Source organism: Triticum dicoccoides, chromosome 5A (genome assembly GCF_002162155.2).
Source record: "Triticum dicoccoides isolate Atlit2015 ecotype Zavitan chromosome 5A, WEW_v2.0, whole genome shotgun sequence".
NCBI lineage: Eukaryota > Viridiplantae > Streptophyta > Magnoliopsida > Poales > Poaceae > Triticum > Triticum dicoccoides.
Window position 1 is genome coordinate 686,257,099 of NC_041388.1, and position 27,206 is coordinate 686,284,304.

Below are 27,206 nucleotides of genomic sequence, written 5' to 3' on the forward strand. Positions count from 1 at the left end.
TCTCTCTCTCTCTCTCTCTCAGGCCGTACTTCGAAGTATAGTTGCTGGAATAAATTATTGCGTTATACCGAGTCTGACTGCACGAATCTTAATGAAACTGATGGACAGTGAATTTCTCACCGATACACACCGGTTCCGGTAAATTTACTTATTCGCTTGCTTGCCACTTATAGCTAGCTGTTTTGCCTGCACGAAATATGTTTAGAGTAATTTGTGGCTAGTACTTTTTATTGAAATGACAGAATGAAAGAATCATTATCATACATTCTTGAAGTTCAGCTACTCCAACGACAACTATTTCGGTACAGAGGAAGTATATCGCAAACAATGCGGCTAGCATCAACAGAATCTCTTAAGCTAATGGCCTATTTGGGGAGAAAAAATAATTCATTTGCTAACATTCAGCGGTAAATGGTTCTTAACTTCTTAGAGCATCTCCAACAAGCGCGCTAAACAAGCGTCGTGCCGCAAATCTAGCCAGTTTAGCGTGCGCGCAATCCGACGGGTGGCTCCAGCGGGCGCGCAATAACCGCGCGCGCGGTATGAGGAGTTGGGCGCGCGGTCGGATTCGCTATCTCGCGCCGTGTATTTGGGGCGCCTGCTTCCACGCGCGGCACACTCGAGCGCTCGCGCTGCACTCTCTCTTCTCCGCCTCATACGCCCCGCGCGTGCCGGCGCCGGCGAACTGCACCCCATGGACGCACGCGCCGGCACCCTGCTCACCCCATCCTATAGCCGCGACCCCTCCACCGCCGCTGCAAACCCTAGCCCGGGTGGCGTTGGCCTCGCCTCCGCCGGAGCTCCTCCGACCATCGGCCTCGCGTGCGGCCTCTTCATGCCGCCGTGGATGACCTCGGCGGCGGGTGGCGTCGCGCCGGCGCCGGCCTGAGCCGCCGCCCCTCCTCAAAGCTCCCCAATGCGGCGTGGCCAAAGAAGGGCAAGACACCGGCGAAGAAAAACAAGGCGGCGGACGGCTCCGGCACCTCGAAGGCGAGGAGGAAGAAGCTTGCAGGGCGTGCGACGCGCGCGGCGGCTACCGAAGCGCCGGCGAGCTCACTCGTTGAGTCGGCGGCCGATGCGCACAACATGTTCGACGAAATGCCCCCAAGGTAAAAAAAATCCAACTTTTCATTTTTTTTGTTATTTTTTCAATGCATTCACATATAGATAGCTTATTTGCGTTGTTCAAAAAACTTTGTAGTCTCAATGATGATGCATACATGTCAACGATGGGTGTTGGCTCCAACAATTCACATTGGTCTCAAACCAATGACATGCATTTCGAAGACCATGAGTTCGAGGTGGACGAGGAGGGTGAGGGCATTGTCGGCGCACCAAAAGGAAGAGCGGGCAATTACACCAACGTCGATGACATCTTACTATGCAATACTTGGTTGCAAGTGTCGAGGGATCCATCCGTTGGAGGTGATCAAAGTAGAGATGCTTATTGGGGGTGGATGAAAGAACACTTTGATGTTCACAACTTGAGTGGAATTGACCGCTCCGAGAGATCACTTCGGTCCCGATGGTCGACAATCAACTCGGATTGTCAAAGGTGGGCGGCCTGTCAAAAGGCGGATGACAAGTTGAACCCAAGTGGCACAAATGAGGACGATAGAGTAAGTGGTATTTCATACATGTTCATCATACTTGTTGTTGGTGCTAACTTGCTTTGTTTTCATGTAGTACAACATTGCGCAAAACTTGTTCAAAGAAGAGGAGAGGACAACCAAGAAGGGGAAGATCATGAAAGGAAAGGTCTTTACCTTGCCCCATTGCTATAACATGTTGAAGGATGATGAGAAATGGAAGAAGCGTGAAGATTTGGATGATTTGCATTTGAGCAACAAACGCAAGCGAACAATTAAGTTGGATGATGATGATGAGGAGGAGGATGCATCAAGTGATGACGGCAAGAGAAGCCCCACACCCAACTCAGTTTCATACTCGAAGCCAAAGCGACCGGATGGGTGCAAGAAAGACAAAACCGAAAAGAAGAAGAGGAAAGGAGATTACGAGCTCAAAAATGATATGAAAGCTATTGTGAAGGCAAGAAAAAAAGCCAACGAGGTGAGGAAAATGGCAAGGAACCAAGATGCCGCGGCCGAGGAGAGGAGGTTGGCCGCCGATGGGAGGAGGGTGGCGGCCGAGGAGAGGAAGGTGGCTTTGGAGGAGAGGAAGGTGAGCAATGAGAAGCGAACTAGATTGTTGGAATGGGAGAAGCACTTGTTCTTCTTGGACACATCTAACCTCAATGCGACGCAAAAGGAGTATGTCAATCTTGCCCGTGAAGAAGTCTTGATCCAAAAAAGAGTCATGGTTCTGCAATGGGTGGCGGTGACCTCGGCGCCATGGGTGGCATGGGTGGCTTCGAAAGTACCATGGGCGGTGCAATGGGAGGCATGGCTGGCTTTGGAGCACCCCCCGACGCTATGGCCATTATGGGAGGCATGAGTTTTGCTTCTCTCATGGGAGGCATGGGTGCACCTCCGGCCGCCATGGGCAGAATGTCTTTCGATGTGCCTCCTCGCACGCATTCCCATGAAGATGCCGTTGAAGATCTTGCCAACACTGTCGGAGCTTCACGTGATGCCGTGCGCGATGAGGAGAGGGAGGAAGATTCATCTTCGGAAGCGGAAGAATCGTCTTCCGAAGATGAGGACGAGGACGAGGAATGATGTGTCTTTCATTTTGTGTATTGAACTTGATTTGCATTTTAAACTTGGTTGGATGAACTTGTGGGCATGATTTTAAACTTGTGGGCATGAACTTTTCTTCATCAACTTGTTTGTGTGAAATTTTATATGTCATGTTCATTGCATTTTCAATGTTTCAACTTCATTTTGTGTTCAAAATGCAATATATGCAATGCCCCGGCGAGTCGCGCGCGCTGCATTTTTTGCGCGCTGCTGGAGCGGCGCGCGCGCTGCATTTTAGCGCGGCTGCTGGAGCCAGCGCTGCGCGCCGCGCCAAACCAGGCGATGGGCGCACGGCAAAGCAGTTTTTTGCGCGCGGCGCGTTCGGCGCCTGTTGGAGATGCTCTTATCACAGCACACATTGAATTGTAGGTTAACTGCACATTCGTATGTATAAAATTGTTCCAAAAAAAACATGTTTAAACAAGATAGCCACTGAATGTTAGAACCATGGTTGAAACTATAAACACCATTTTGAGAAAAAACAGCCAGCTTTCCTGAAAATCAATCTCTGAATCCCTTCTTGAGGTAATATGGTCGCAGTAAATACTAGTAGCATTGAAGCAAATAAAAAAAATATAGCCTGTTAAAAGGAATCAGGCTCGGATTAACGTAGTTGAGCTGCTACCTGCTACTGCTAGTCTGTTGTCATTGACCTTATGACCCTAAACATAAAATTTTGATAAAAATCAACCAGCATTACTCAAATTTAATCAGCAAACCACTTGTTCATGCAATGTGATTGAAGTACTTCCTCCGTCCGCGAATAAGTGTACTTCTACTATTTGTCCTAAGTCAAAGTTTTATAATTTTGACCAACTTTTTAGGAAAGAGTAATAGTATATATGACATTAAATTGGTATATTATGAAAATACATTTTAAAACGAATTTAATGATACTAATTTAGTGTCATAAATGATGTTACTTTTTCTCATAAAGTTGGTCAAAGTTTTAAAACTTTGACTTAAGACAAAACCTAGATGTGCACTTATTCGCGGACGAAGGAAGTAAATCGGAACGGAAAGACTTATAAAATCGAGAGCAACCTGTTGAAAGGAAACGGAAGCATAGATGACTCGGCTCTTAGGCAGTTGAGCTGCAGGTAGCCTGCTACCACGGTGAGGGCGGCGGGATAAGGCGGTGCACGAGTTCAGCAACGAGCCGATGATGGCCATTGCCCCTTAAAAAATGGCTCATCTCAAAGAAAAAACTCAACGGCTCAATCAGAGAACAAAAACAAAACAAAAGATGCAGACGAGTGGAGGCGTCCCTTTAGATTCCGAACTTCCCAAATTCCCGAGGTTTCTGTTGGAATAATCCAAACATATGTAGTCTATGATGATTTGTATAAAGGATGATCTTGATTAGTTTAGGAAATCTAGGTGTAGCTAAGCTGAGAAACCGTTCCCCCGTGTCGCCTGCGCCCAGGGCGACTCGGGGGCGATAGCTCCAACCCTAGCGCGCCGCCACCAGGCCGTCACATCCCCTGCGCCGCCGCCGGAGGACGTCGCCGGGCGAAGCCCACGCGGCCGACGGCGGCGGCGGGGCTTCTCCTCGTGGCTCCCCTGTGTCCGTGGGCGGCGGCTCTCAGCGGGATCTCGCGATGCTCCGGAAGCGCGTTCCAGATGCGCTGCAGCGGAGCTCGGCGAAGGATGGTGGGGCGCGGTTGCTGGTGCTGATTGTGCGCCATTTGCGGCCGTGTCGGACGCGGCCGGCGGGACGAGCGCTGGCCAGGATGTTGGTGCGCGTTTGGGCGTTTACTACATCCTTTGCTGGTGCTTGGGGATGGGTCGTCGGACCTTGCTCTGGTGACCTCGCCTACGCTCGTCGGCGCGTTGGGCAAGATGCATGCATTCTTGGTGATTGATGTGATGGGGAGGGCTTGAGGGAAGCTGGGGAAACCCTGTCTCGCTTCGTGCGAGCGGCGACGACGACACCCTTGGGCGCCGTTATCCTTGCCGAAGGCGTCGCTATATTGCTTCCCTCCTCCCCTCATGGTCTTTGCTCTGGAGAAATCCTTGCTCCCCTCGTGGGACAGACAATGGCGGCGATTTCCTCGTCGTTGACCTTCTTGGAAGCATTGTTTTGGAGCTGACTCGATTGCCGGGGCAAGCGGTAGCTTGTTCAGCGTTGCTTCGGAGTGAGATCTATGGACAGTGGCTTGATGCAGAGGGCATGGATGTGCAGCGGCAGCGGTGGATTTCTGGCTGGGCTGAGAGTCTCTTGTTGTGAGATGACGGTGGCCATGATCTCATCTGCAAGTGTGTGGGCAACAATGTCTGCCTATTGCATCATGGTATGGCGGTTTACCCCTCAGGCGCATAGGCGAAGATGTGGTCCTGCACTGCTAGGTGATGGCCAAGATGGGACCGGAAATCTTGGATCTTCAGATCGGGCGGCAACGACGAGTTTGTTTTGCTGCATGATTATGCCGCCAAGGACGAGGACGACGAAGCATGAGGATGGCGCGAAACTGTTGGAGCGTCCCGATTTGGGATTTGATGGTGTGGGTGGCCATCCTCCCTGAGCAAAGTGCGACAGCAACCTTCATTGTTTGAAGTTCTTGGTGGCGGCCGGATCTTGTCGTGGCTTGACTGTCTGCTTGTGCGAGCATGGGCTTTAGTAGCGTGGCACCACACGTCATGACCATGCTATGTATGTAGCTGCTGGGATCGCGGAAAGTGGTGGCGACATCATTACTGATGTCAAAAGATGATTGGTGCGGATATGGTTGCTGTCGTAGTTTGTTGATCACTGATTTGATCGCTTCGGAGTATTCTTTTTCTTTTTTAGTCCACTAAGGCATAGCTTCGGTCATGTTTGACTTTGCTAGTTGCCGGTGTGATTTTCGTGTGTGTACGTTGGTGTTGGCTGTGTGCATCCTAGCTATGCAGAGGTCGGGTGTGGGCTCATTGTGTTTGTATTCACTTGATGCTTCATTTTGAGTTAATAAAATCCACCCTTTATCGAAAAAAGGTGTAGCTAAGCTAGCTAGTACGTATGTACTAGTATTTGAAGTAGTAGGAGTTCGGCTAGGTTTGTGTTAGGCCAGTTATAGTGGAAGTAATTTAGCTAGTAACATAACACATCCTAAGACAAGTTTGCTTATGTGGCACCTAGTTAATGAGAGAGGTGTTTAGAGTAACATATTGGGCTAGTCATAGTGGGAGTAACTTAGCTAGTAACATAACACATCCCGAGACAAGTTTGCTTATGTGGCACCTAGTTAATGAGGAGAGAGGTGTTTGGAATAACATATTATGTTACCATCACATAGCGCTTCCCAAGAAATGTTGAGTCTATAAGCTAATAAATGCAACCATATATGATACTACTTCTATGACACTTTGCACTATAAAAATAGTAACATAGACTAGTATCATATGCATGACACTAGTCTAAGTTACTCCCCATTATGACCAGCCTTAGGCTGGTCGTAATGACGAGTATCATATACTAGTATCATATATATGATACTAGTGTATGATACTACATCCGTAGTGCATAGTATCATAAGTTAGTATCATAGCTAACTTTATTTATTGTCATGCAAGACACATAGTAGTACACCATTTAATATGATACGGTATCATGATATGATACGGTATCATGATATGATACTCAATCATCTCTTTCTTCATTTAATTCTATGCCACCTCATCAAATTTGCCTAGTTGGCATGCATGATACTACATATGATACTACCATTACAACCAGCCTTATGTTACCATCACATAGTGCTTCCTAAGAAATGTTGAGTCTATAAGCTAATAAATGCAATCATATATGATACTACTTCTATGACACTTTGCACTATGAAGATAGTAATAGTTACTCTCCACTATGACCAGCCTTACCGGGCAGTACTAGTTTGAGTCTAGATGGGATTAGGTGTCCAGAGTCATGGTCCGAGTAGGTCTAGGAAGCTCAGGTCGGCCGGTTACTCGTGTATATGTATACACAACATAGGGCGTGAGTTTTGTAACATCAAGAGAAAAAGGAGAAAAGCAATAAAGAGAGGAAAAGAGGGCACGATAAGGGCCCATTAGCTATCAATATTCGTGTGTGCGTGTTCGTATAGTTTGATGTAATCGATCCTGAGGGTGGATTTCCAACAGTTTCTCTGTCTCTTCATTTCACATTCCCCGGGATAAGGCGGTGCACGAGTTCAGCAACGAGCCGATGATGGCCATTTCCCCTTAAAAAATGGCTCATCTCAAAGAAAAAACTCAACGGCTCAATCAGAAAACAAAAACAAAACAAAAGATGCAGACGAGTGGAGGCGTCCCTTTAGATTCTGAACTGCCCAAATTCCCGAGGTTTCTCCGTCTCTTCGTTTCACATTCCCCGTGCGCCATTTCCTCTCTTCCAGTATTTAAACACGCTACTTACCGGACAGGAGTACTAGCTATAGCTAGGTTGCAGCGGCATTCCACCATCTCTTGGACTTCATCTCATCCTCAGCAGCACAGCGTGCACTGCACATATGGCGCCCATCAAGATCAACCTCGCCGTGGACAGCTCGCGGAACCGTGTTCTGTTTGCCGACGCGGGCTCCGACTTTGTCGACGTCCTCCTCTCCTTCCTTACGCTGCCGCTCTCCGCCCTCCACTTCTGCGCGGGAAGCACGTCAACGCCGGGGTGCCTGTCCAACCTATGCGACAGCGTCAGCCGGCTCAGGGAGAGCAGGCTGTTCAAGGTGAGCGTGAAGGCCTGCCATGACATGCTTCTCACGCCTTCGCATGAGCACGAGTTTTGGTACGTGTCCCAAGAGATCTGGTTAGTGAATACGGCTTAGGAGTAGTACAGTATGTGATACGACCTCGGATCCGCTCTAGTTCATACAAGCTTCGATTATACGAATTGGGGATGGTAGGTGGCTAGGGTTCCTAGACAGAAGGGGAGGAAGGGGATAGATTAGCCGCCATCGCCGGGTCGTCTCGTCTCTGCCTGCCTTCCTTCTCGCCTCCCCCAGCGTAAGTACCGCTAGGTTACGTACTGGTGGGCTGGGTAGCGGGTACTGGGCCTTCGGTCTCGCTTCGTTGGGCCTTCCGCCTTCTCCTTGGATGGACCTTGTGCTGCCTCTTCTGGTGGGCCGTGGGCAGGGATCGTAACATTCCCTCCCTCTTCAGAAACAGCTTGTCCCCAAGCTGGTGCGGCGGGGTACTTGACGAGCAGCTCGGCGCGATCCTCCCAAGTTGCCAGCGACGCCGGTTGGTCCGTCCAACGAACCAGGATCTGCGGCACGGGGTTGTTGTTGCGGCTGTGGACGCGACTTGCAAGTACCTCTTCTGGCACTGGACTTGGCGCAGCTTCTTCTGGCAGCTCTGGCACCGCTTGCTCGGTGGGCGGTAGAGCCTTGCGCAGCTGAGACACATGGAAGACCGGGTGGATGGTGCATGTCGCCAGCAGCTGCAGCTTGTACGCCACTTGCCCCACGCGCTGGATCAACTGAAACGGACCAAAATATCTGAACGAAAGCTTTTGGTTAGCTCGTGTTGCTAGAGACCTCTGGATGTAGGGCTGGATCTTGAGGAAAACCCAATCGCCCACATCAAAACTGCGGTCAGAGCGGTGCTTGTCAGCGGACTGCTTCATTTGCTGCCGAGCCCGGAGAAGATGTTGTCTCAAGAGAGCTTCCATTTGGGCCCGGTCCTGGAGCCAATCTGCCAGATCAGGCGCCGAACAGGCCAGGGGATCGATGATGCCGAAGTGTCGAGGTGCGTGTCCATACAGAGCTTCAAAAGGAGAAGTCCCCAAGGCCGAGTGCGGAGAAGTGTTGTACCAGAATTCCACTAGGGCTAGCCATGCTGACCACTTGGAGGGGCAGGTGTGCACAAAGCAGTGGAGGTAGGTCTCGAGGCACTGATTGACCCGTTCGTACTGCCCATCCGTCTGTGGGTGCCGGGCCGTGCTCATGCGCAACTCAGTGTGAGTCAGCCTGAAGATTTCCTTCCACATGGTGCTAGTAAAGATGGGATCCCGATCTGAAACAATAGCCTCTGGCAGCCCATGGAGCTTGTAGATGTTGTTGACGAAGGCCAGGGCGACTTGGAACGCTGTGAACGGGTGAGTGAGGGGTATGAAATGCGCGTACCGCGAGAACTTGTCCACCACCACCAGAATGCTGTTGTAGCGCGCAGACTGCGGCAGTCCCTCCATGAAATCCATTGTGATGAGTTCCCATGCTTGCTTGGGGACCGGCAAGGGTTCCAACAACCCTGGGTACCGGACTCTCTCCGGTTTAGCCTGCTTGCAGATTTGGCAATCTTCCACAAACCTCTTGATGTGTTGCTTCACGTCGGGCCAAGTGAACAGGCGCCTCACCCGACGATAGGTGACGTTAAACCCAGAGTGACCACCAATTGCTCCTGCATGCAGGGCCGCCAATACCTACTTCTGTAGCTGCACGTTGTTACCCAGCCAAACGCGTCTGTGCTGCTTGATGATTCCGTCCTGGAGTTTGAAACCATCATGACCTGCGGGTTCCGTTGCCAGCTTGGCCAGCAGCTTTTGAGCAGCTGCATCCTCTTCATATCCCTGTTGTACTGCCTCCAGCCACACTGGGACCGCCACTGTGACTGCTGCTAGATCCCCTTGTGGTGGCCCTGGTCGTCGGGAAAGGGCGTCTGCCACTCGGTTGTCGACCCCTCTTTTGTAGACGATGCGGTATCGGAGCCCCAACAGCTTGGCCATGATTTTCTGCTGCTAGGGCGTGGCCAGTCTTTGGTCCTCCAGGTGCACCAAGCTGCGTTGATCGGTGTGGATTACAAACTCTGCATGCTGAAGATAAGGGCGCCAATGCTCCACTACCATAAGGATGGCGAGCCCTTCCTTCTCGTAAGTGGACAGCGCTCAGTTCCGTGGGCCCAGGGCCTTGCTGAGGAAGGCAACCGGGTGCCTACCTTGACGCAGCACCGCGCCGATACCGCGATTCGAAGCGTCTGTCTCCAGCTCGAACTGCACCTTGAAATCTGGCAGGGCAAGGACAGGGGCCGTAATCAACGCCCGCTTAAGTTCCTGAAAGGCTTCCTCTTCCACAGCCGTCCAACTGAAGACAATGTTCTTTTTAAGCAGATCCGTCAGAGGCCTGCTGATGATGCCGAAATTCTTCACAAATTTGCGGTAATACCCGGCCAACCCAAGGAACCCGCGCACTTCTTTGACGTTGCTTGGTGTCGGCCACTTCTGCACAACGGTAATGTTCTTGCTGTCAGTACTTACTCCATCACCGCTGATCTCATGGCCCAGATAGGTGAGGCTAGGACGCGCGAAGGAGCACTTGCTGAGCTTGATCTTGAGCTGGTGCTCATGTAGTCGCTGAAAGACTTGCCGCAGCAGGCTGACGTGTTCTTCGAGGGTGGCGCTGTGAACCAAGATGTCATCAATGAAGACGAGTACGCCGTGACGATTCAGGGGTCCGAGAACTCTGTGCATTCCTCCCTGGAAGGTGGACGGCCCACCCATGAGTCCGTAGGCCAAGACTCGAAACTCATAGTAGCCGTTGTGGGTCTTGAAGGCGGTTTTGTGCTCGTCCTCGGGCTTCATGCGTATTTGATGGTACCCTGCCCTCAGATCCAGACTGGTGAAGAACTTCGATCCGGCGAGCTCGTCAAGCAACTCATCAATTATCGGCAGAGGATAGCGGTTCTTCACTGTCATCGCGTTCAGATGGCGGTAATCGACACAGAAGCGCCAGGTAAGGTCCTTCTTCTGGACCAATAGCACTGGAGATGCGAACGGCTGGAGCTCGGCACTATGATGCCCTGAGCCAGCATGTCGGCCACCTGCCGTTCCACTTCGTCTTTCTGAGCCGGACTGTATCTGTACGGTCGAATGTTGACCGGCTTCGCCCCCGGCAGCAGAGGAATGGTGTGATCAAACGCCCGCTGAGGAGGCAATCTGCGGGGCTCGGCGAACATGTGTTCGTACTCCTTGAGCAGATCTGCCACTGCATCGGGAACGGGCAGCTCTGTGGCCTCGACTTTTCCCTCGGCCATTGTGCGTAGGTGGATTACCCTCGCCACCCCTGAACGCTGTAGAAGATTATCCAGCTCCTGACTGGATAGTTGCTGGCATTGGGAGGTGCCGGCACGCGCCCCTTGCAGCTGGACGTGGGCTCCGTCGTAGTCAAATCTCATAGTCTTCTCTCCCCAGTGCACGTTCATTGGGCTGTGCTGGGCAAGCCAATCAATGCCCAGAATCATATCGTAACAGCCCAAGGGAAGAACCTTAAGATCCGTGTGAAAGGTCACCCCTTGGGTGCTCCATGAGCAGGCTGGCAACTCGCGATTGCACTGAAGCACCCCTCCATTGGCCACTCGTACTGTCATGGTGTGGTCGCTTGCCTTCACTCCGCGTAGCTGTTCAGCCAGAGTCTCGCAGCTGAAGCTATGCGAAGACCCAGAGTCCACCAGCATGAGCACCTCGCGGTTTTGAACCCATCCGTGCAGACGCATAGTCGTGGCCGATTCGGCCCCTTCAACTGCTTCCTTGGAGATGACACAGCAGTCGGCTTCCGCCTCGCTTGCCACTGACCCAGGTGGCGTGGGCTCTTCTGAGGCGTGAGGTTCGCCCCTCATCATGTCAATCAACTCCTCCACGACGTGGAGCTGGACCGTGGGGCCGCAGCGGTGGTCGCGCCCCCACCGCTCTCCGCATGTGAAGCACAGGCCCCGCGCTCGGCGGTAGGCGCGAAGGGCGGCGACTCGGTCCTCCGAGGGGGTGTGCGCCGCTTCCATGGCACGGCGATCCGAGCTGCGCGTCTCCGGTGGTGCCGACGGCTTGGGAGGGGCCGCTAGGGGTGGGGGAGGCAACGGCAGGGCCGTCCTGGGCACCGGCCTCGCCGTAGCTGGCGAGTATCGTCGGTCGTCCCACTTGTCCTCCCGGCGCATCGCCTCCATCACCTCTTCCTGCAGGCAAGCAAGATCGACAACAGTATCGAGCGTTTTTGGACGATGTAACACCACAGCTGCACGGATGTCCTTATGCAGCCCGTCGATGAAATGAGTAATGAAATAAGTAGGTTCCCAGGACGCATGATGAGCAACTAAATTATGCATAAACTGGGTAAATTTCTCGGCATACTCAGTGACTGTTCCACTCTGCCGCAACCTATTGAACCGGCGCAGCAATGACTGAAACTCCTCTTGCCCGAACTGCTCACAAACAGCCGTGGCAAAACCCTCCCAATCCTGATAAACGACATGAGCCTTGGTTGATTGTGACCACGACAGCGCCCCGTCGGTGAAGTACATAGCGGCGCAGCTCACCCAAGTATCAGGACTCAAGGTGCAAACTCGAAAATACGCCTCACACTTCAGGCGCCACGCCCGTGGCCCATCCCCATCGAACAAAGGAAATTCTAGACGCGGTGGCGGAGGATAACGGGCAAAGCCGAACCCCCGTTCCCCAGAGTACGAGTTCTCCCCAAAAGGTGGATGGGAATCGTACGTACCCGTGACCGGAGGCGCCTGCGGGGATCGGTTCCCCGGTGATCTGTAGTCCTGCCGTGGCCAATGGGCCCGTGGCTGCCGCCACCCTGTAGCTGCAGTCCCGCTGGTGGCCGCGCTAGGGCGGTCTCCGCCTCGAGCGGGATCAGGGGTGGCAGATCCTGCAGCCTGATATGCGGCAAAGGCGAGAAGTTCGCCGGCTGGTGAGCCGTCGACGCGCCCTCCACGCTCTTGCCCTTGTCTTGCAGGAGGTCAGGCAGATCTCCCACCTCCGCGCGGATCTCGTCGACCGCCCGCTCGATCGCCGGCTTCCACCCTTGGAATTCGAGCACGACGGGCTGGAGCGCGTCGATCTTGTCCGACATTGTCGAGATGGCCGCCGTCAGGTCCGCGATGGCCTTGGTTTGCTCCTCCATCGATGTCGCCTTGCCGCGCCTAGTCTGGATGATAGATGGGAATCGGCCGGCCAGCTTGTGCCGGATCGAGAAAGGTGGTAGGTGGAGGGCTCTGATACCAACTGATACGACCTCGGATCCGCTCTAGTTCATACAAGCTTCGATTACACGAATTGGGGATGGTAGGTGGCTAGGGTTCCTAGACAGAAGGGGAGGAAGGGGATAGATTAGCCGCCGCCGCCGGGTCGTCTCGTCTCTGCCTGCCTTCCTTCTCGCCTCCCCCAGCGTAAGTACCGCTAGGTTACGTACTGGTGGGCTGGGTAGCGGGTACTGGGCCTTCGGTCTCGCTTCATTGGGCCTTGCGCCTTCTCCTTGGATGGACCTTGTGCCGCCTCTTCTGGTGGGCCGTGGGCAGGGATCGTAACAGTATGCATTGCTGATCTAGTCAGCTAATCTTTTTCGACCTTGAATTCTTGATTTACTCATCAGTAGCGATTTCTGCAATAAACACCGTACGCTTGTCAAGAGCCAGCCGCATCTGCAAGGACATGGCGAGTTCTGCAAATGCTAGCTAGTCATGTCTAGACTCGTGCATGTCTACAACATAGCCTGGGAGGGGACGTTTGTAAGGCCCAAAGAACGGTTTGTGATCAGCGATGACTGGGCGATCAAGCCGGCATCCACCAGCATCATGCAGTCGCTGCCTTACATGCTCAGTTCTGATGCTGTTTTCCATGGCTTCGAGGAGGTGGAAGTATGTGTCGGCTGGGCGGAGGTAACACATCAGTTCTAAGTGCTAGGAGTTGAATGATTTTGATCTGCTAACTTGGATTCATGTAGGCCGTATCTATGCTGAAGGCTTCTCTTTCGTCAGATTCCATATTCACTGACGTTTTTCTAGGCAAGGGAACCGACGACCGGGCTGCTGCTCGCGTCACTGTGAAACCGAGCATCAGTCGTCAGAAAATCGTGGTAAATCCTAATGATAATTCAGGCTCGTTATCAGAATGCAAGATCAGGCTTTTCTACGACAGGAAGGAGAAGAAGGTGATGTATGCTGAGTGCAGGCATGAGTTCGTCGACCTGCTCCTCGGGTTCTTGGCTTACCCGCTCGGCTGTGTGATCAAGACCACGGGTGCTACTGCTGCCCCCTCGAGGAAAAGAAACACCACCGGTTCTGATCTCGGCCGCAGCAGCAGCTTCGACAATCTGTACAGCAGCGCCGTCGATCTCGACGCAACAGGGTTCGTATCAGGTGGTCACCCTATAGAGACATTGCTGAATCCATCACGTAGCCCGTTCAGCAGGCACTGCTCCGTTGTGAAAGAAGCCGCCCAAGAACCGCAAAAGCTGTACATGGGCTTGGAGCCATATAGCTGCTGTCGGCGTAAGAATGGTGGGGTGAGGTCGACATGTTATGAGTGCCATCATAACCTGGTCGAAGACAGGAAGTACGTTGTAGATGATGATCTGCAGGTCCATCAGGCCTCTGCCATGTCTGTGGCGAAGCACTGGTACATGAGGGACAAGGACCATGTGGTGGAGACGGACGTGGCCATCGGGAAACAAGAGGTGAATAACTAGGATAATCAAGCTTGCAAATTTATGTAGATAAATTATTACTAAATCCAGCTCATTGGTGAATGCTTTGCTGTCCTGCAGGCTGTCGCGCTGCTACGAGCGATGCTAACTTCGAAGACGGCGCTGACCGACGTGTTCATCAGCAAGCTGGAGGAGCCACCTGCCGCGATGATTCTGTAGTTCCAAAGGAAGCACCTATGCGATTGTGTTGTGAAGAAAATCGGCTAAGGACTGGAGGATGCGATTGAAGGTGAAGCTGATTGGTGATTCGTGAGGAGCGACGTTGAGACTGAAGTGTTGAGACTTAAGACCAGTAGGGTGTGTTAGAGAATATCTGTATCCCGTGGTAATCTCAAACTCCCTTCCTATTCCTTGTTCTACTCAATCTCCTGTAAACTTCTCTTGTACTCCAAGCCAAGGCTACTGCCCACATCAATATATATGAGACGCGGCTCCCCTCGAGGGAGCAGGAACGCTTCCACGAAACCTTTTATGGTAATTAGAGCCACCTCTTCCCATACATCTAGCCATACACCAAAAACCTAGATCACACATCATTGTCTCCAATGTCTTCCTCAGCCGGCGTCGCCCTTAACCTCGGTTCGCCGCCATCTGAGAAGCTTACAAGAGGAAATTATATCCTCTGGAAGTTGCAGGTTCTCCCGGCCCTGCGAGGCGCGCAGGTCACGGGGCTCCTGGACAATTCTGACGCCGCTCCGCCCAAGATGACGGAGATCACGAAGGCAGACAAGACCACGGCCCTTGAGCCGAACCCTCTGTACGGGCCCTGGATCGCCAAAGACTAGCAGGTCCTGTCATACCTCCTCAACTCTATGTCTCCAGAGATTCTAGCGCAAGTCGTTGGGAAGGACTCCACCTTCGAACTCTGGACAACAGTCACAAATCTCTTCGCTTCGCAGTCGCAGTCCCGGATCACCAACCTGAGAATTGCAATCACCAATACCAAGAAGGGCACCATGTCAAGCTCGGCGTACATGGCAAAGATGAAAGGCCTCGGGGATGAACTAGCTGCTGCTGGGCGTCCCGTATCTGATCCGGAGATGGTAGACTATATCCTTGCAGGGCTGGACCGCGACTATGATTCTGTGGTAGCGGCAATCGGCGCTGTCAAGGGCACTATTACCGCCGATGATCTGTTCGCCCAAATTTCTGCTTTTGACCAGAGGATGGAGATGCTAGGCAACTCGTCCTCAGGTGGTTTTCACTCATCTGCAAACGCCGTCTACAAAGGATGTGGTCAGTCCCGCGGCAGGTCTCGCGGGCGAGGAGGCAGGGGCGCGGCCGTGGTGATCGTGGTGACCGCCAGCCCTCTCCTGCCAATAGAGGTGGCGGCTTCAGAGGGCGCCCTCGACAACAACAACAACAACAACAACAACAACAACAACAGGCGCATGAGCAACAACATGACTATCCTGAATGTCAGATTTGCTACAGACATCATCCAGGAGGTGCACGTGTCAGCTGGTGGCGTTATGAGGAGAACAATCAAGAAGAGAAGGAGGCGCATGCCGTCTCCTACGGCGTGGATACCAACTGGTACGCCGACAGTGCTGCAACAAATCATATCACAGGAGAACTTGACAAGTTAACAATGCGGGAGAAATACAACGGAGGTGACCAAATTCGCACGGCAAGCGGTTCTGGTATGAATATCACACACATTGGTAGTTCAATTGTTAAAAACCCCATGAAAAATTTGCACTTGAAAGATGTCTTGCATGTTTCTCAAACATCCAAAAATCTTGTTTCCGTTCATAGATTCACTCTTGATAACAATGTTCTTATAGAATTCTACCCTTATTTTTTTTGGTTAAGGATTTGAGAACAAGGAGAGTCATTCTTAGAGGACGGTGCGTGGGAGGCCTCTACCCACTCATATCATCATCATCATCATCATCTTCCTGGTCCAACAAGCAAGCAAACATTGTCACCAAACCATCATCATCAAGGTGGCATAGTCGTTTAGGTCATCCATCTTCAGTCATAGTTAAATATGTTCTTAGCAAAAATAAACTCTCTTATGAGAATAGTGTTGAGTCAGTTTGTGATCCGTGTCAACAAGCAAAAAGTCATCAATTACCTTACCCCATCTCTACTAGTGTGTCTACTCCTCCTCTTCAACTTATATTTTCAGATGTATGGGGGCCAGCTCCTACCTCAGTTGGTAGATTTTCTTACTATGTAAGCTTTATTGATGACTATAGTAAATTTACTTGGATTTACTTGTTAAAGAAACGGTCTGATGTATTCCAAGTCTTTATCAATTTCCAAAATCTTGTTGAACGTAAACTGAACTCCAAGATCATTGCCATGCAAAGTGACTGGGGTGGTGAGTATGAAAAATTGAATTCTTTCTTCCAAAAACTTGGTATATCACATCATGTCTCTTGCTCTCATGCTCACCAACAAAACAGATCTGCTGAGAGAAAACATCGTCACATAGTTGATATGGGGCTGGCATTGCTAGCAAATGCATCTATGCCACTCAAATTCTGGGATGAAGCATTCTTAACTGCCACATATCTCATCAACTTGCTTCCAAGTAAAGTCATCAAACTTGAAACACCCATTACACAACTCCTTGGTGTTACACCCAACTACACATCTCTTCGTGTTTTCGGTTGTGCATGTTGGCCCAACCTTAGACCATACAACACACGCAAACTCGCTTTTCGCTCAAAAAAATGTGTCTTCTTAGGCTATAGTCCCATGCATAAAGGGGTTAAATGCCTTGATGTTCCTACTGGTAGGGTCTACATATCCAGAGATGTTGTCTTTGATGAGTCCGTGTTTCCATTTGCTTCTCTTCATCCCAATGCCGGTGCACTTCTCCTCAAGGAAATTCTCCTTCTTCCTTCACATCTTCGGTCTTTTGATCATGGGGGCGACAGTTGTACTAATCAAAGTGATGATATTTTTGCTGGTACTGGTCCTTCTTTGTTGCCTGTGCAAGTCCCTGGTGAAAACGGTGCTCAAAATGATCAAAATTTTGAAAATCTAGCTCAAGATGATCTTATATTTCATGCTGAGGAAGAAGACGAACCTGACACAGATAGCGAGGTTGATTCGGCAGCTCCTGCAACTCCTGTACGCCTGCAAACCTCGGATCACACGAGGAAATCAGCCTCGGATCGTGCCCCCACCAGCTGCAGCACTGATTCGAGGGAGGGCCACTCCCGCGCAGCCACATCAGCGACAGGCGGGACCAGCCGCGGGGCCGGATCCCCCTCGCCCAGTGTGCGCCTGCAACCGCGGTCGGGCGGGGGATCTACTGTGCCGGCTCGGGCGGTTGGCACCCGTGTGCAGTCAGAGGAGGCGGCCACACCAGCGGCTACATCAGATGCTACGGGATCCTCTGCGCAGGAGGCGACAAATCCATCTGTGTCAGCGCATGCAGCAGATTCTTCAGGATCTTCTGCGGCAAGTGTTCCTGTGATCCAGCCAGCTTCCTCACGAGTGATGACCCGGCTACAAAAAGGTATACGAAATCCTAAAATAAGAAAAGATGGAACTATACCATATGGAATGTTGTGTATTTCAGGAGGACCAACAACATTGAGTAGTGCACTTGATGATCCTAAGTGGAAGAAGGCAATGGATGAGGAATACTCTGCACTTATGAGGAACAAGACATGGCATCTTATACCAAATCAGAAAGGTAAAAATATCATCGATTGCAAATGGGTATACAGAATTAAAAAGAAGGCAGATGGCTCCATTGACAGGTACAAGGCACGTCTAGTTGCAAAGGGCTTTAAACAATGTTATGATATTGATTATGAGGAGACCTTTAGTCCTGTTGCGAAAGCTGCAACTATCAGACTTGTGCTAGCCATTGCTGTATCCAGGGGTTGGAGCCTACGACAGCTAGGTGTACAGAATGCGTTTTTGCATGGTATTCTGAAAGAGGAAGTGTTTATGAGACAACCACCTGGTTATGAGGATAAGAAGTTACCACAACATGTTTGCAAACTTGATAAAGCACTCTATGGTTTGAAACAAGCACCCAGAGCATGGTATTCCAGATTGAACTTACAGTTGAGATATCTTGGCTTCATTGCCTCCAAGGCTGATACATCTTTGTTTATTTATAACAAGGCTGGAGTGGTTATTTTTGTGCTTATATATGTTGATGATATCATAGTTGCAAGTTCTTCACAAAATGCTACTAATGCACTCCTGCATGATTTGAGCTCAGAGTTTGCCTTGAAGGATCTAGGTGACTTACATTTCTTTCTCGGTATTGAAGTCAAGAAAACGCAAAAATGGTATTGTGTTAAATCAGGAGAAATATATCATTGAGCTTCTGTCTCGCATGGGAATGAAAGATTGTAAGCCAGTTCCTACACCTTTATCTTCCTCAGAAAAACTCTCAGCATATGAAGGTGTGCCACTTCAGGAGGAGGAGAGCACAAGGTATAGGAGTACTGTGGGAGCATTACAATATCTAACTCTCACACGTCCAGATATCTCGTTTGCTGTCAACAAGGTTTGTCAATATTTGCATGCACCTACTTCTGCACATTGGTCAGCTGTTAAGAGAATTGTAAGATATGTGAAGCACACTATGGGAATAGGACTTCATTTCAAACGTTCTAATTCCTCTCTTGTGAGTGCATTCTCTGATGCTGACTGGGCAGGATGCAGTGATGATAGAAGATCAACTGGAGGTTGTGCAGTATTCTTTGGGTCTAATTTTGTTTCTTGGAGTGCTAGAAAGCAAGCCACTGTGTCACGGTCAAGCACAGAAGCTGAATACAAGTCCTTGGCGAATGCAACTGCTGAGATCATTTGAGTTGAGTCACTTCTTGAGGAGTTGGGAATCAAGAAGAATCGTATCTCATGTTTATGGTGTGATAACTTGGGAGCAACATATTTATCTGCAAATCCAGTGTTTCATGCAAGAACAAAGCACATAGAAATTGACTTTCACTTTGTACGAGAAAGAGTTGCAGCAAAGAAACTTGAGATACGGTTTATTCCCTCCAAAGATCAAGTAGCAGACGGTTTTACAAAGGCATTATCAGCAAGACCATTTGAGGACTTCAAGAGTAATCTTAATTTAGGATAGTTGAGATTAAGAGAGGGTGTTAGAGAATATCTGTATCCCGTAGTAATCTCAAACTCCCTTCCTATTCCTTGTTCTACTCGATCTCCTGTAAACTTCTCTTGTACTCCAAGCCAAGGCTACTGCCCACATCAATATATATGAGACGCGGCTCCCCTCGAGGGAGCAGGAACGCTTCCATGAAACCTTTCAGGGTGAAGAGTTGGTCGTATTTATGCAGAATTGGTCTGTGCTCGTTCCTCTTCAAATTGGGATGAACTTTTGATTCTACTGTGTGAATTTTGAAATGGTTTTGTGTTTTACAAGCTTTTGCCCATTGTGACGGCCATCCGGGTTAATTATGGGCCCTCATTGGCTGCCCAACTGAGCCTTCCATTTTTCAGATAAATGAATTGAGCTACACAAATTATGGCTACCTAGATACGAACACTGTCTATAAGCTTCCATTGAAAAATTGTTTATAAGCTTGATATAGATTTACATGGAATAAAGCGGTCTACTAGGTCTTAGTACTCCCGCCCGTCATCTAAATTATAAGAGCTTGGTTCTGTGGCATGTAATGTTGCACTAATACGAAAATGATTCTAAGCTCCATGAATAAAACAAGAAAATTCTTTACTAACGTACAAAACCACGGCTACACGTTGATGACCATGGAAGATAATTACAATCAGTATATTGGCATAAAGTAACTGTAGCTTAACTACTCCAAGAAGTGAACTGGACATAAGCTTGTGCGTTTGATGACATATTTTGAATTCGGAACTGTTGCAATGTCATTTATCCTCCCTGAAAGGCTAAGATATACATGCAACTTGATAGTATCGCAGAATTGGAATTGTTTTGTTTGCTCCAAATTCAGCTCATCCAATAACAACTACTCACTAAAGCTTCAACTCAGTTGTCGAAAAACATGAGGCATGGCCACTTTTAAGCTACGATAGTTTCTCACCCCCGGAACCAGATGATAGTCGTCTCCAGTAGTATCCTGTTGAAGGTCAGCAGAAACTGTATTGTTGAACCTGAGCAACTTCTTGGCCTTGCACACCCTCATGACGCCATGCCATCCGACGCCGAGCATAGTCAGCCCCGCGGCGAGGGCGAATACCTTCCACCCAGCCACCACACACACACGTAGGCCAGGAACGCGGATGGCATGGCACACATTGCCACAAGCGCGGGCAACGGTAGCGGCACACGGTAAGGGCGCTTCATCGCTGGGTGCTTGGCGCGGAGCCAGAGGAAGGATGCGAACTCGAGCAATGTGCCGAGGCTGTACAAGAAGTTGGCCGTGGCGACAACGTCTTCGAAGCAGAGGAAGGAGACAACGATCGTGACGACGGTCGACAAGGTGATAGCCACCCACGGGGTGCCGGTGCTGGCAGCGCGACGGGAGAAGAAAGCCGGGAGGAGGCCCATGTCCGCCATGCCGAGGAGCTGGAACGCACCGCTGCTCATCTGAGCTTCGAACATGCCGATGGAGGAGATCACTGCGCCGGCTCCCGTCCAGTATTTGAGCCATGTGCCCCCGATGATGCCTACACAATTACATTGATTTTCCATATGACCGTAAATCTGTCACCGCCGATGAGGGGTGTTGTGGCGGCCTTGCTTCCACCCTCACCCACCAGTAATTCATCACATTGGATCGGGTGAGCGCAGGGGATGTTATTTGTTGTCGTTCAGCTTTCTTGGAGCTGACCCGGAACATGAAAACATCAGCGTTATGGTGATGTAAGCTCTTTAAATGGTTGCCTATGGCATATCAAAATTTCTTCAACTTCATTTTCAGTGCTTGCGTAAAGTCAAACCATATAATATTATGGCATGTGTTTCAAGATGAGCATGCCCTATGATATCGATGTTGTTGTGAGATGGGACATGGTACATGCACGTAATGTGATGTGTTATAGAGCCTTCTTTCAGAATTTTTGATGTCTCGAGAAGGCCTTAAAATATGTACTTGAAAGTGAAAGCACATGCTCAATACATATTTCCATTCTCGACACCCACTCTAGGAAGTTATGTTTTTTGTAGAAAGGAAAAAGTGAAGCCATGTTGCATTTGTGGTTTAGGGTGGATATATAAGTAGTACAACCTTCATCCCAAATTACTTGTCTTAGATTATATATTTAAATATGTACATCCTTATCTTGACAAATCTAAATTCCTTTTTAAATAGTTCATCCTTATTTAAATCAAACACTATCACTTCAACCAAGAAAAGTAAACAAACTAACTTTGGCAAGCCCTCTTTCAAACCTAAAACGGCATGTCCATAGATGTTTATTTTTTCCAGGAGTATGTGTACTAGATTTTCAAACTTTTTTGAGAAACACACGATTTCCATTTAGCCACGTGGTAATGAAATGTCAAATGGGCCGGGCTGTCACACTTTTGTAGGATGTATCGAATGGAATATAAGTTAATGTTGTGTTTGTGGTTGATGCTGCGTTTTGGGATCATGATAATATGGGTGCGCGTGTGGTGCAGTCATCCGAGATAGTGCGGGTATGTTCGTCTGTGCGGCTACAGCAAAGCTTGATCATGTGCCAGATGCTTTTACTGTCGAAGCTACAGCCCTAGTAGAAGGTCTAAAACTTGCTAATTCTGTTGGCTGCAGCTCCATTCTGGTACAGATGGACTGTTTGAATCTTGTCGAAACTCTACAGCAAAATACAGGCCACTCCACAATAGCAGCTCCAATTCTGGAGGATTACCGGTTACTGTTACTCGATTTCAGGAAGGTTATTTTAGAGCATTGTAATCGTGAATCTAATATGATAGCTCATGTGCTAGCGCAAAATGGACGTGTAGATCCATCGAACTTGTGGTTGGACTCACCTCCGACATTTATGTTGAAATTCTTAACAGATGGTGTAAGCGTTGGTTAAATTATAAATAAAGCTAGCTATAATGGCCTTTTCCTCAAAAAAAAAAATGTTGCGTTTATGGTTTAGGGTGGATATAAATAGTACAACCTCTCTCCTAAACTACTTATCTTACATTAGGTATTTAGATACATCCGTATCTTGATAAATCTAAAAAAATTAACTAGGGACGGAGGGAGTATTTGGATCCGGGGATGCAACTTTATACTACGTGCCTGCCGCGTCAGCCAAGTAGCCGTTGACCCAGGCATCCGGCGACGCGTCGGTGGCGCCGGTCGCGGCCATAAGCGGCAGCAGGTAACTGCGGGCGATCAGAACAACGGCGACTGCCAGTGCCCGCGGGAACGTCTGCTCGGGCCGCTCCACCTCGCCGGCCATCGTGCTGGCGCAGTCCCAGTAGTTGAGGTTCCAGAACAGAGTGTTGAAGAAGAGCCTCCAGTCTTTCTTACCCTTCACCTGCAACGCCCACCGACTCGGCCTCACCTTGGGCACCGCCATGGCCGTCATCAGCACGAACGGGGCCGCCCGCCACCTCGAAGTAGATGAGGAAGACGAGCGGGATCAGAGTGATCTTGCGCTTGTGGCCATAGACGGACAACGTCGGGCCTCCGCCTTGTTGCACAGTGTACCCATGCCGCAGTTGGTCTCCTGGTGTGTGCTCTTGCCGGACGACGCCGTGCAGTTCTTGTTGATCGTGGCTATGTGATGGTTGTTCGGTCGCTAGGAGGAATTCTTGGCTCATGGCGAGCTGCTTAGAAAGTACTACGTAGAGGAACAAGCTATCTATCGTACATTTTGGCAAAGTTGGTTCTAACTTCTAACTTCTAATATGGGTGATTCTTGCCCATTTCGGGTGCTCACATTTGCCTGGTTGATTTGTTCTTTTTATTCGGTTGCTTTGGTGTAGCCTCCACCTATCAATTCGCCAACCACACCTACCTGTTAAGCCCCACTGAATTAATGGCTGCGATTGCAACAGGTGGACACACTGTCTCCCAATTAACTAAATGTCTCTTATCATCCACCAATAAACATTTTCTAAATACATTCAACTTTTTTATCAGTACCCTTTGACAATTAGACCATCGATAACATATAGAAAAGAGATAACATATAACTGTAGAAAGGTGTAGTACTAATATAAGACGTGATTTAAGAAGAAACAACATATACTGTAGAAAGGTAGAGTTCTTTCACCACAAGTACAGATATGCATATAGTGCTCAATGAAATCTAAGACTCCCAGAAAATAGCAAACATCAAATTTAATGTAAAATAATCTTCAATCCAGACATGCGTTCAAAGATAGATAATAATAATAATAATAATAATAATAATAATAATAATTCTATCACTTTCTAAGTCAGACTCAAATTGGAAGATTCTGCCATTATCACATTGCCACATGAGGAGACCACCATCCACTAGATCACTGATTACAACTCAAATAAAACCACAATCATGAGCTCTCTTTATGAGCAAGTATATATATGCATATCATGTACGGCTGTATTGAAAAGGATATGAAATAAAGATCACCATGTCGGCCTTTTTTCTTTTGTCCTAAAATATGGTCCTAATTAATTGTCCATTTTACATGACAGATACACTATACCCACCAATAATAAATCTCTTCTCTCCGTCTAATATATTCTATAGGAAAATCCTTTCATGTTTTGCACATCCAACAAGAATTTCAATTGTTTTTATTGCATGCTCTTTCAAGTGTACTTTAAGTAAAAATAGCAGATGCTTTTATGAATTTTATGTAGCGTTTCATGAAGCAAGTCACATCATCCAAAATAAACCTACGCTTAATAAAGGATGTATGTCCAGGAGCCATAGCCTTATCTGCCACTGTTATAGTTCTATTATTAACTACTACTTTGGTACTAATAATTAAAACATAACAATACTGAAACAAATAGGTTTGTAGAGTTGTACTTTATCAGCTCCCTAACACTTAGGAAGCATGGTTAAAGTGTCATAATTAATTGTAACTAGATCTAACCTACCATGGTAAAATTGAATCAACGTAAATAGTTTGCTATAGGAGAGAGTACACTATAAGACATCGTAAGTAGGACCTACATGGAACTCACCACTAATTAGGGACAGTCGGTACCGTTTCCTCTGGATTCGGATAGCAAGGGTACAATTATATAGAGCTTATCAATGTTGTTCAATGGACCATTTTGTATTTTGTTGGCTGGCATAAAAGAGCTACCAACCAGCTGTTCACACCCAAATGATGTGAATATCCAGCTGGCATTCACGGGGGAGGCTGGTGCGAACGATCGTTCCCCGGGCGAGGGGGAAAGAGAGAACGAACTCAGTTTTTTAGGGGTCCTCCTCCTTTTCGAGAAAAACAAGGATGGTTAGCATTGGGTCCGTCGGGCCATTTGGGTTGGGACGCGCCGGGTTTTTTTCAGCGAACGAGTTCATTCTCACCCCTAAAAAAAACCAGTTCGTTCTCACACCTAAAAAAAGTCCAAACCAAAGAAATTGCCAGCTAGCTTTTCTAAGATGAACCTCGTACACCAGTGCTAATTTTAGCTTCTTTCACTTTTAGATAATAATGTTTTTTTGCAGGTAAAACTTGTATCACTCACATCACAGAAAATTGCAATCAATGTTGTTCAGCTCAATAGCTTCAGGTGGCCCAGACCTCAGCCAGCTCATAGTCCTTACTTTCTAAACGAGCAAAGTTCGCCAAAAAAAATGCTAATTTTATTCTGATTGTCTCTTGATCGCAACACATGAAACATAAACTAAACTAACGGCCTCCACTACATGAATCATGGACATGCATTAAATCTTGTTACCTGCAGGTATGGGACAAGTTTCTACACCAGTGTGATGCAAAGAATTTCTTGCATATGCCACGTGGTAAAAGCATGCACTATTTTGGAACTGGTAAAACAATTTTGTAGTAATTTGGAAAAAAAATTATATGCTTTGAACCACTAGTCGGTCGCACCATCACCTGTCGAGGAACATCTTTTGACAGTGGCGTGGGAAATAGGATGAGAGAACATGATGGACATACGCGTACAATGCACCACTACCAGGGGCGGAGCCAGGATTTAAACATGAGGCGGCGAAGAACGTATATGCTGGGTAATAAAAAAAGCTACATCTTTATCGATGGATTTGCACTCTCACATATGTTTGAGCTAGAAGCAATGGACTTGAAAAAAGGAATATATTTTCCTTGTATTCTTTCTCCTCATCTTTCAATCATTGAAAAATTAAACAAAAGAGGGACACTAGATTTCTAAATTAGAATCAGCCTTATCAAATTAGTAAATTAGAAACTATTTACTTCAAAGGAAGCAAAAATTTACCAGAATTACAATACAGCGGTGACATACCTTGATTCCTTGAAGTTGAATTTGACCTGTTCATGTATGATACTGGTAAAGCACACAAGTGGTCGTTGTCTCGTGAACTCTGATGGATTCAATCGCCGCGAAGTGGAGTGCCCTCTGCCGGTCTTCCCTGTCGAGAAGCGAGGGGCGGCGGTGCATGGTCTTTGGGCTAGAAAGTTGCCATGTTGGGCCATAATCAATTTAGCATTAAATAACAAATGGCAATACACTTTATACGTACAAACTACTGGTAGAAGTAGGAGAGAGGCGTTTTGGCACATGGGAGCATATGCTCTCGTTCCATGGAAAAAATATGCTCCTGGTTTTTAAAATGTCTAGTAAACATATTTTAAAATGTCACAAAATTCTGACAAAATGATTCCCGGCTACATTTCGACATTCTACGTGCATAGAAACTCATCTTGTGAAAAATCCGCAACTTTTATGTCACATGTAAAAATGACAAAATTTAGTGTTAAAAAAGGCTTTTCATGAGACATTATTTTGTCTTTTCTACACAAGGCGTATAAAATATCAGGTTTTCACAAAACTTGGCGTACACACGTACAATGTTTAGATATACGCGTCAAATTTTGGTTTGAATTTTTTTGACATTTTGAAATATTTTTCAATGGCAGGAGCGTATGCTCCCATGTGCCAAAGTAAATTTCTATAGAACTAGCACGTAGTAACGAGATACTGTAGGGGGGGCAACGCGATGGGGGCCTGACCCCGGCTCGCAACCCCCGTCTCCGGCTCTGACCACTATGAGACGATCGTCGAGCGTATGCACATACTTTTTTTAATCAAATAGTGGATACACATATATACGCACGCTTGTATGTATCTTTATTTTAAAGGGGAGTCTGCGATGGTGTGACTTTTTCGTTCGGCCATACTTTTCTACCTAGGTACTTCCTCCCCTCTCCATCTTTTGAGTTTTATACATACCCACTTAGAGCATCTCTAGCAGACCCCGTATAATGCCGATCCGCAAAATGCGTTTACAGTTCGTTGAAAAACGGGTTGGCGGGCCGACACGGGCTGCGGTCGAGCAGACCCCGCGTAGCCGACCCGTAAAAAAGCATATTCCGCGTCGACCCGCACACCGAAAACCCCCAATAAGAGAATTTGATAGCGATTCTGACAATTGAGTTCAAATTCGAACAATAAATCATAGTTCATGCGCAAATAAAAGCATAGTTCGAACCACCGCTATCGTGAGTGGCATCAAGTCATGAGCTACCAAAATGGCGAAAAGCGAAGCAAGTACAAGGGATCGAAGATGCATACCTTCCGGCCATTTCATCGAACACCTCACCTACGGTGGAAGCAGCATATCGTCGGGGAAGCTCTTGCCGGGGCGGAGGGCGTGGATGAAGGCGCCGGCCTCTTCATAGGAACCTTCTTGCGCTTCACGCCCGAAACCTTGCCCACCTTCTCCGGTGGTGGCCGGGCAGATCGCGCAACGGCGGCGGCGCCCGGCGCGCGTGCCTTCTCGGTGGGGCCAGCCAGATTTCTGCCCTGCACGACCGTGTTGCACTGCCGCTTGCGGGCAGGCGCGGTGGTGCCTTGAGCGACGGCGGGGGCACATGACCGGTGACGAGATCTGCCGGAGGGGATTCACGTGCGTGGCCTCCATGGTGACGGGGGATGGTTAGGAGGCTTCCATGGCGGCGAAGAATGGCCGGGGAAGATGGACCGAAGCGGGCGGTGGCGGGGCAATGTCG

The 27,206-nt window shown here is 48.7% G+C and overlaps 2 pseudogenes; one reads left to right on the forward strand and one right to left on the reverse strand.

Annotated features, from left to right (window-relative positions):
- The first annotated feature begins 7,183 nt into the window (after positions 1-7,183).
- On the forward strand, positions 7,184-14,305 carry LOC119300451 (annotated as a pseudogene).
- A 5,431-nt stretch (positions 14,306-19,736) lies between these two features.
- LOC119300452 lies at positions 19,737-22,666 on the reverse strand (annotated as a pseudogene).
- Between the last annotated feature and the right edge of the window lie 4,540 nt (positions 22,667-27,206).